The following is an 11,213-nucleotide window of genomic DNA, read 5'->3' as shown; positions in this document are numbered from 1 at the left end:
AAAAGTGACACGCTCCATTTTGCACAAATCAAACAAAGCACAAAATACTGAGGAGTAAAAAACCAAGGTGTGCAGGCGATTTCGGAAATCTCATAGACTTTGCTGGTTCTGTAAAACGCAGCTGCACGAAAAATGCTGAAAAAACATCTAGTGTGAACATAGCCTTAATGTATGAACGTGGATCGACCTCATGAAGCGCCTGAATAATGCAGATTTCCGGGGCTTGTTGTCTTTATTCTGCCAGTTCCATTGTTCCCACCTGTCAGGTCCAAGCTTCTGCTCCTTTTCCTTTATTACATTCATCTTTCTTGGTATTATTGCTCTTTTTACTTCTGTGGCTCCAATTTGGTTGGTTTTGTGCCTCCTCTGGAGACGTGGATTGGATCTGCGGAGTAATAGTAATTGGAGACTATTTACACAATAGTTTTTCTTTCTTTTCTAGAAAAAGTAGAAAAAAATGAAATTAGAAAATTAGTTTCAATTTCTAAACTCAATGTATTTTTTTAATAGTTTTATTTTTCAAAACCAAATGTAGAATATTGAATTTTCTGACCCCCCACCCTTCCCCCCCCGAGTCTCCGCTAAACAGATTCCCACCTGATTTCTACATATGTTTCCTCACCCATTAACCTCTTTTTAGTCGCGGACTTTAGTTTTGAGACTTGACAATTTAATGCATTTGTACATGGTTTTCATTTCAACTAAAACCTGAAAGTAAAAAAAAAAGAAAGAGAAACGTTTCCTCTGTGAGAGAACATTCATATGTTGGGATCAATAATTGATTGCACCTAGTGGTGAATTATTCAATATATCCCTCTGTTCACTTTACTATGCAAAGAAAACTTTTGGATAATTACTAACTAGTATTAGCCAAAGGAAAAGTCTTAGATAAATGTCTTTTTACTTCTCATTGTTAGATTAAATCCAGAACCATAGAAATGGCTTTTGTGTTGGACATTTGTTTCGCTGCATCTTCATAAATCATCCCCAAAGTGCAAGCACCCAGAATTAAAAGGGCAGAAGACCAAGTGTGAGAGGAGCAATATGGCGGCCGGCTGGAGAGGCGTAGGCTGCACAATGCTGGGCCATGGGTTGTGTCTGGCACAGTGAAGACAACACCAGCAAGGGGGCCAAGCAAGGACAACACCAGCAAGGGGGCCAAGCAAGGACAACACCAGCAAGGGGGCCAAGCAAGGACAACACCAGCAAGGGGGCCAAGCAAGGACAACACCAGCAAGGGGGCCAAGCAAGGACAACACCAGCAAGGGGGCCAAGCAAGGACAACACCAGCAAGGGGGCCAAGCAAGGACAACACCAGCAAGGGGGCCAAGCAAGGACAACACCAGCAAGGGGGCCAAGCAAGGACAACACCAGCAAGGGGGCCAAGCAAGGACAACACCAGCAAGGGGGCCAAGCAAGGACAACACCAGCAAGGGGGCCAAGCAAGGACAACACCAGCAAGGGGGCCAAGCAAGGACAACACCAGCAAGGGGGCCAAGCAAGCCGCCAGGAGCGGGGCAGTGCTGCCGAACAAGTGAGGGTCAGGTGGCGGCATTTTTTTTTTTTCATTTTTATTTTATTTAATCTCATGCTAACTTATGGCAAATTGTTGTATTCAAATTTCTGCAATTTTGTTCATCTCTTGTGTAGGCACCTTCAGAGAAATTTATTTTTTACTTGCGGTAAATGTGTTTTTTTTTTTACCTTTTTAAAATAATTTTTGCAATTGAGTTTTGTTAAGCATTTACAGACTTTGTTGGCTGCAAAATGGGTTAACTGACAATCCCTCAGTGAGTTTGTCCTGGCCTGGAGTTTCTAAACTTTTTTTTTTTTACCTGTCTGTCGCTCACATCTGTGTATATAAAGAAGCTGAGATAGATATATATTGTGTGTGTGTGTGTCGTTTTCTGTACTTGTATTTAGCTAATAAAAGAAAAAATGGTGCTGGGATCCTCTATTTTTATTAACCAGCTGAGGGAAAGCCGACAGCTGGGGGCTGGTCTTCATAGTTTGGGAAGGGGGCAATAAACATGGATCTTCCCAGTTTATTAAAATCCACTCTCAACCACCCCGGGAATGGGGCATCCATTAGATGTGCCAATTCTGGTGCTCAGTCATGCTTGCTCTTCCTACTTGCTATGGTGAGGCAATAGTTTTGGGGTTGATGTCAGCTTTGTGATATCAGATGACATCAAGCCCAGGGGTTAGTAATGGAGAGGCATCTATCATACACCCCCGTTACTAACCCCGTATGTTTAAAGCAAAATACGCACACAGAGAAAAGTCCTTTATTTGTGCAAAGTGTACTCAGACCCTCTTTTACCCATTTATTGCCTTTGAAAAAAAAAATCAAATATTCCAGAGGTCTGCCGTAAATCTATCCCACGTCCAACGGCGATTTCCAAATCTGCTACATCCGGATAGTGTGTTGACTGGTGACATGAATAATGTGAATGCTCAGTACCGTGTGAATCCGGCTGCTGCGACAAGCGCTGATGTGACTACGGTTATCACAGTTCATAGCGATGAACTCCGGTCATCTTACTGACGTCACCGCTCACAGCATGAGATATTTCTCTGAGCTGATATTAATAGCTTGGGAAGCTCCATGTTTACTGTCCTCTTTTCAATCTATTAAGACCATCTCTCAGCTGTCTGCTTTCCCTCAGCTGGTTAATAAAAATAAATGGGACCCAGCACCATCTTTTTTTCTCTTATTTAATTATTAGCGAAATACCAGTACAGTAACCTGCACACGCACTGCACCGATCATATATAACACTGACATATTTTCAGTGATGAATTGTCATTTTTCCCTCCTGACAGCACCACCAGGATGTTGTCCTTCATATCCGCGATAGGGACAGGAACACAGAAGAGGTTAAATAGCCGCTCCCACCATCACCCTTCAGTGTTTTTCTGTCCCTATCAGGGACAGGTGCAGTTAGAGGAGCACAGAGATGCGAAGACAGATACCTGGATCCGGTTGAGCGGGGGCTCCCGGCGGAACTCCATCCTCCCTTGGGGGGCTCTGGGGTAGTGGACTCGGTAGCACGAGCTCCACCGCACCGCTGACACTGCAAGAGGTCCCTCAGAGGCCGGTTGAGCTGTGCACTCCCAGCGTCGCCCACATCACTTGGCTGTGTGCACAAGTTCCGGATTATTCACAGATTTTTCGCGTTTTTTTTGCAACCAAAACGCTTAAAAACGCATACATATGCATCCCATCATTTATAATGGTTTCTGCAATTTTTGTGCACATGTTGCGTATTTTTCCATGAAAAAAAGCATGCGGAAAAATACGCAGCATGTTCATTAATTTTGCAGATTTTAAGCAGATTTCCCACTATATTATTGCATTTGGAACCTCCAGAAAAAAACACTAAAAAATCCGCACAAAAAACGCGCAAAGTACGTGATAAAAACGCATGCAGAATTCCTGCGGAAAGCATCATGATTTTCTCAGGAAATTTCTGCATACTTTCCGGACGTGTGCACATACCCTAAAAGGACTCTGGGCTGCAGCTGCTGCGGTGGCGATGCCCTCAGAAGGGGCAGTCGCGAGGCCAGATCTTCCAGCGGGGAGCACACCGCGGTTGACCTCTGGGGAGGAGCCTCTAGGGAGCCGGTGTCTCCCTCCTTCACTTCACCAGAAAGGCGCACCGGCGATGACTTCTGGCGGGTCCGGAGAATACAGCAGAACTTCCGGCGTTCCCTGTCAGGGAGTGCGCCGGGCAGATCCTAGGGGCTTGGCTTCAGGACCCAGGGAAACAGGCCAAGCTGGGATGCTTCTGGTCTGGGCAGCGTGCATTCCATTGCGCGCATGCGCAGTCCGGGGAAACACCTGCATCACCTACATGGGCAGCAGCTGGGCTCCGAAGGAGGATGAATTAGATGTCTTGAAGCTGGGTAAGGCAGACTACTTAAGACAGGCAGCTGACAGCACACACTGACTTAGTGAAAATGGAGAGTGCTAGCCGTCCTGATGTCCAGTCCTTAGAGCCATCCCTGGACCACGTGAGTGGGGTATAGTGAGCAGATAGCTACAGGATCTTCCTTTCCATATTGCCTTTTAGGAATAACCACATAACGGCAATGATATTAGATGAATGGGAAGCTGTGGGAAAAAAGCTGGTGGTCCCAAAGGACTTCAAATTCCACCTTCCCTTTAATCCAGAGGAGACTAAGACTTGGGAATCAATACCGAAAATTGATTATACCAGTAGCTAGAGTATGAAAGAAAACAGCTATTCCATTCGAGGACTCATCGGGCCTTAAGGATTCGATGGACAAGAGAGCGGAGGACATCCTTAAAAAATCGTGGGAAGCATCAGCATCAGTCATGAAAGCCAATATAGCTGCAACTTCAGTAGCCAGATCAATGAGTCTCTGGGTAGACGAACTAGAAAGTCAGAACAAGAACAGAATCCCCAGAGAAGAGATCTTGAAATCCTTATCATTATTGAAAATGGCGACTGACTTCATGGCGGACGCCTCGGCAGAGTCAGTCCGTTTTGCAGCCAAAAGCAATGAACTATCTAATGCGGCAAGGCGTGTTTTGTGGCCAAGATCGTGGTCAGGAGATACTTAATCAAAAAATAAACTTTGTTCAATACCATTCTCTGATCTCCAAGTGTTCGGACCAGTGTTAGATGAATTACTGGACAAAGCGTCAGACAAGAACAAAAACAAAAGATGCCTGCTTTTCGGAGGACTCGATTCCATCCGAGGCAGGATCATAAATTCAAGGGTAAAACCAGAAGGTGGAGCTACCCCAAGGGCGGTAGGGGTAGGAGCTCCTTTTGTAAACAAGGGATCGGGTCGGGCAGACAATGACACCACAAACATCGGGGGAAGACTTCGATGCTTCCTAAAAGGATGGCAGGAAATTGCCCAGAACCAGTGTATCCTGCAGACAATTGCTCATGGATACAGGGTAGAATTCACCCAGATACCCCCCCCCCCCCAGAAGATATTGCCTGACTCGCAGCCAGTCTCCAGTGGTCCATCAAAGACTTCTAAAGGGCATACAGAAGCTCATAGAATTAGAAGCCATAATCCCGGTACCCCATTCACAGCACTTTCATGGCCATTACTCCAGACTGTTTTCTATTAAAAAAAAAAAAAAAAAAAGGAGGAAAGTACCGGACCATAATAAATTAAAAACCACTGAGCCAGTGGGTGTCCTAAAAACGTTTCAAAATGGAAACCCTCAAATCAGTCATACCGCTAATAAGGAAAGACTCAGTAATGTGTACACTAGATCTCAAAAGTGCATATTACCATGAGCCCATCCATACCTCACATCAGAAGTACCTCAGGTTCACAATAAAAGACCGAGGGAAGATACTTCATTTCCAATTCCGATGCCTACCATTCGGGCTCTCTTCCGCACCTCGAATCTTTACAAAGCTCATGGCAGAGGTGATGGCCTTCCTAAGAGCAAGAGACATTCTCATAGTCCCGTTCTTGGATGACCTACTGTTGGTGGGAGACTCTCGACAACAGATGGAACAGTATCTGATGGAGACCATGTCGCTTCTAGAGAGGCTGGGATGGGTGATAAACCTAAAAAAGTGATAAACCTAAAAAATACATTTTTGGGGGTCCTTCTGGACTCAAGAAAAGACTACTAAGACTCACAGAAAGCTGGACAGTAGATTTGAACCTCTTCGTCCAGATGGCAGGGAAAAATAGAGGGAAGAAAGCATCGAAAGCCACCTTAGCTAGATGGATAAAATCAACCATTGTCGCAGCATATACCTCGGCAGGAAGGACTCTACCGAAAAGCCTTAGGGCTCACTCGCTGAGAGCAGTCTCGGCTTCATGGGCAGAGAGTGCAAGGGCTTCCATGGACCAAATCTGCAGGGCCGCAACTTGGTCCAGAATAAATACCTTTTGTAGACCTTATAAACTTGACATTCTGTCAAACCAACAGACGGCCCTTGGGAGGAAAGTCTTTCAAGCAGTAATCCCGCCCTAATAGGAGTTATTTGGTACTTCTCCTGGTGGTGCTGTCAGGAGGGACGTCCTGGAAAGTAGGAATTAGTCCTACCTGTAATGTTTCCAGGAGTCCATCATGATAGCGCCCCTTATATTCATAGAATGGTAGAGTTGGAAGGGACCTCCTGTGTCATCTGGTCCAACCCCCTGATCAATGCAGGATTCACTAAATCATCCCAGAGAGATGTCTGTCCAGCCTCTGTGTGAAGACTTCCATTGAAGGAGAACTCACCACCTCTCGTGGCAGCCTGTTCCACTCATTGATCACCCTCACTGTCAAAAAGCTTTTCTAATATCTAATCTGTGTCTCCTCCCATTCATCCAATTCCCTCCCTTAGATTTCCTATCTGATGTGGTGTAAACATTTGTAATGGGAAATTCAATAAAATAGCGTTGCATCCATTTTGGTGTGGTACTTGGAAAAAGACACTGAAGGGTGTTGGTGGGATGGGCTATTTAACCTCTTCTGTGTTTCCTGTCCCTATCAAGGACATGAAGGACAACCTCCTGGTGGTGCTGTCATGATGGTCTCCTGGAAACAACATTACCGGTAGGACTAATTCCTACTTTTCCACGAGATGGGTGCATAAAATCACATGGTGCGTGTGCAGTGCAAATTTTTTATTTTTTAATCGCACCCATTGATTGCACTCGTTGATCGTGAGTGAACCATATGTCATGCGAGAGCACCGGATGCAATATCCTAATGACCCCCAGCTCCTGCTCTGCCACGACCGTGACCTGAGTGTCGGTGCTCTGCGCTCACTTGTCTTGCATGAGAGAATCGGAGCGCCGCTGCAGAGGAGACGGAGAAAGTAATTTCTCCATCTCCTTTGCTGCCAGTGTCCGCAGGATCGCACTGCACTTAGGTAATATCCGACTGCAGTGCGATCCGAATCTTTCATGCAGCCGCAGCATGCTGCCTTTTTTTTTTCGTCCTATCGCAAACAAATCAGAGCAGGAAAAAAATACAACTGAGAACACACGCATAGGCTTAAATTGGTACGAAGGCAATCCGATTTTTATTCTGATTGAATCCGTCCGATTTAATCGCAAGTGGGAGCGAGCCTTATACTGAACTCCTTTGTGCTGATTTATAACCACATGAAATGTGAGCTGAACTTTGATGCAGCCACAAATCAGCACTTGGTAATGGGAGTTTAATATGAAGTCTTGTGGAATATGGTGAATGGCCCCAGCCCCGATATATACGTCCCTATATCATCAGATTATTGATCTTTTCATGGTGTATAGAAAAGCTTTCCATGTGCAGCGGAGAAGATATAAATATAAACCCCCGGTGAAGTGACGTTTCCCGAGTACTCAGGCAGCAGTGATGACTTGTTACTTTGTGTCGTTGTTATGACACTGTGATAAGTGTGTCCTGATATGTTTTGATGTGCAGAGCCCGGCAGACATCACCCCCTAATTAGCACATAATTAGCCACGTGTGTCGCTTCCGTATTCTGAGTTTACTCCAAGATTTACAATCACTAAAAACAAAGTGTCCAAATATTGTGTTTAGACCCGACGGCTCGTTATAATGTTCCCATTAGTGCGGGATTACAGCAGTGGTGAGCGACGCTCTATTGTAAGTCTCTCCTTCCTGTTATAAGACAATTGGCGGGAATTGTAGTTCCACAAAAACTGGGGGTCGCTGTATTATGATTTCACCTCCATCTTCAAATATACAGGAATTCATAGAAACTGGAGCCAATGGAACCGACAGATCGCTCACATTTCACTCGAGATTCCCCTGATGTTTGTGGTCGTCTTATATCAATTGTTACAAAGTATCGCCCCTATCATTTGCAGTTTTAATTTGTGCATTTTGAAACATTGTATGTCTTATCTATTAAAACATGTTTTCAAAGTGACCTCTTGTTACAATTTACAATTATTTCCAGGGTGTTTGTCATAGAATGTAGCAGCTTTCTCTCCTTGTCACTGGCTTCATCTTAACCTTTTGCTTCACTCATCGTTGTTCACTCTTGGATTTTCTCTCCTCATAACTTGCATGTACTGTTCATATGAATGTGGTTTCGGTCCAAATGCCGTCCATGTAAAAAAAAAAAAAAAAGTGGACCAGTGGTGATCAATGCATTGCTTCACATAAACATTTTCCGTAGAGATCGACGTTCTGTGTGAAAACAATCTCAGCAGAGTCTCATGCGTCCTTTAAATATATTTCAATAGAAATTAATCATGCAAAATAGCCGCCATCTGTATCCGTATGGCATTAACGTTTAATGAATAAATTATAATTATTAATAAGGGACTGAATGTCTGAAATGGACATATAGATGGCATGTGGCCAAATAATCGGATGAAAAAAATGTCAATTTTTTTCTGGATAATAAACAGACTGTTGTTCACATGAACGCAGCCTTGTCTTACTTTCTGTTCTTTTGAGATTGCTGGAAGAAAAGAGGATCTTCATGTCATTAAGGCCTCATTGAGATAAATTATTTTTATCGCACACATGAACTGATTTCCGTCCGTGTTTTGGATCAGATTTTCATCAATGTGTCAGTTTTTTATCATCAGTTTTTCCAAAAAGTACAAGAAGTCTTTTCAAGCTTCTGGTCTCAAGAAGGAAAAGGGGACAGCACTAGTATCCATAGACTAATGGGCACGAGTTGTATCAGTGGAAGTGATGTAAAGAATTTAGGAGTGAAAAATAACGTCTGAATGAGACATAAATGATTTATTGATTTTAAACTTTTCATTGCTATAATCTGTTAATATACTTTGCAGACCTTTTACTTAGATATAGAAAAAGGATTAATATGTCAATGGAAGGCAGATGGCTAAAATTACTTGAATATTCAACCGTAAAAGGGAATAGCAAGTTGTTTGTGTCTGTAGGAGAAATTTTCAGACAAAAAAGCAAAACACAACCCTGTGCCCCCAGCAGGCTCAGCACTGACTCTACCAAGTAATGTGAGTTCTTCAGGATGTGACCATCAGAGATGGCAGTGAGGGGTCCGGGGAGCGACACTTGGTGACCGGTGACCGGTGCCGCTCTGCGGGAACATGGAAGAAACTTACAATCCTTCTAGTTCTGAAGGAGGAGAATCTGCAGCCCAGAGGATGAGCCAAGAAATCTGGAAACTTTCCGACACCAGATACCACGGTTTTATATTTTATGTTCACAAACAAGGACCTTATACCCCATAACACGATTATCGGATCTCCCAGCAGGAGTCGCTGAGGACGACGCTGCCGCCGATAGAAATCTGCAGTTTGACGTCTCATTTTAAATATTATTTAAGCCTTTTTCTTTTTATAGCAGGAAAATATCAGAATAAATCCCTTATGTTGGAGTCAGATTATTTATTAGATGTGATGTTGAGCGATGCAATTCCCGGGCGTGCGGGGCGATAAGATGTAGCGATTGTGTGCTGCTCTTATCCTGCTAAAAGCTTCACATATAATTGGATTTAAGGAGAAAGCTTAAGGAAAACGTAACTGCAGGCGGCCGACCGTCGCTGGGAAAGAAAGGCGCAGCAACGCGCATATGGAGATAGACGTTGTGTCTATAAAACAAGGAATAGGTTAAGTAAATAAGGCAGCACACTGCAGCGCTAGAACATGCAAACTTGAAACACGAAATTTGAACTGCATTACTGCACTAGAAATATGAAAAATGAGAGCTTTTAGTGCATAAAAATGGCCAATTTTATGTGTACCTGGTAGCCCCTTTACGGCTTCTCTCTTATACCAGGTCCTACACTTGACTTACCTCGCTGAGAATAAACGTCTCCATCTGAACGGGTACATGTGAAACCTCTCCCTAGACTAAAATTCTCTCTCTCTGTGGAGGGGTATTGGACCTGCTGTAATTGAAACACCTGTGGCTAGAAGGCGGGGAGTGCACGATCAGAAGGCTAAAGAATACATTTCAAAAACCTGACCGGCACATCCAAACATAGACTCAGTGTGAACAGGTGCTGAACCTAGAGTCGCCAACTCGTATATAGTTAAGTGTCGGTCAGGTTTTTGAAATGTATTCTCTAGCCTTCTGATCGTGCACTCCGACTCCTAGCCACAGGTGTTTTAATTACAGCAGGTCCATTACCCCTCCACAGAGAGAGAGAATTTTAGTCTAGGAAGAGGTTTCACATGTACCCATTCAGATGGAGACGTTTATTCTCAGCGAGGTAAGGCAAGCGTAGGACCTGGTATAAGAGAGATGCCGTAAAGGGGCTACCAGGTACATATAAAATTGGCCATTTTTATGCTCTAAACGCTCTCATTTTTCATATTTCTAGTGCAGTAATGCAGTTCAAATTTCGTATTTCAAGTTTGCATGTTTCAGCGCTGCAGTGTGCTGCCTTATTTACTTAACTATATACGAGTTGGCGACTCTAGGTTCAGCACCTGTTCACACTTAGTCTATGTTTGGATGTGCCGGTCAGGTTTTTGAATTATAAAACAAGGAATGGCTACCCAGCCGGCACTGCGGGGGACTGTCCTACCAGGCAGCCATGCTTTTCTGGGAAGGAAACTATTGTGCAAGAGCGTGGGCAATGGGGATGGGGAACCCTGTGTGCCGATGGGGATGGGGAGCTCAGTGTATTGATGATGATGGGGAGCCCAGTGTGGTAATGGGGATGGGGAGCCCAGTGTGGTAATGGGGGATGGGGAGCCTCGTGTGGTAATGGGGATGGGGAGCCCCGTGTTGTAATGAGGATGGGGAGCCCCGTGTGGTATTGGGGATGGGTAGTCCTGTGTACCGATGGTGACGGGGAGTCACATGTGCCAATGGGGATGGGGAGCCCCGTGTGGTAATGGGGGATGGGGAGCCTCGTGTGGTAATGGGGATGGGGAGCCCCATGTTGTAATAATGATGGGGAGCCCCGTGTGGTATTGGGGATGGGGAGCCCCGTGTGGTAAAGGGGATGGGGAGCCCCGTGTGGTAATGGGGATGGGGAGCCCTGTGTGGTATTGGGGATGGGGAGCCCCGTGTGGTAATGGGGGATGGGGAGCCCCGTGTAGTATTGGGGATGGGGAGCCCCGTGTGGTAATGGGGATGGGGAGCCCCGTGTGGTAATGGGGATGGGGAGCCCGGTGTGGTAATGGGGATGGGGAGCCCGGTGTGGTAATGGGGATGGGGAGCCCCGTGTGGTAATGGGGATGGGGAGCCCCGTGTGGTAATGGGGATGGGGAGCCCGGTGTGGTAATGGGGATGGGGAGCCCCGTGTGGT

Source organism: Ranitomeya imitator, chromosome 7 (genome assembly GCF_032444005.1).
Source record: "Ranitomeya imitator isolate aRanImi1 chromosome 7, aRanImi1.pri, whole genome shotgun sequence".
NCBI classification, from domain to species: Eukaryota; Metazoa; Chordata; class Amphibia; order Anura; family Dendrobatidae; genus Ranitomeya; species Ranitomeya imitator.
Note: the sequence above shows the minus strand (reverse complement) of the source record.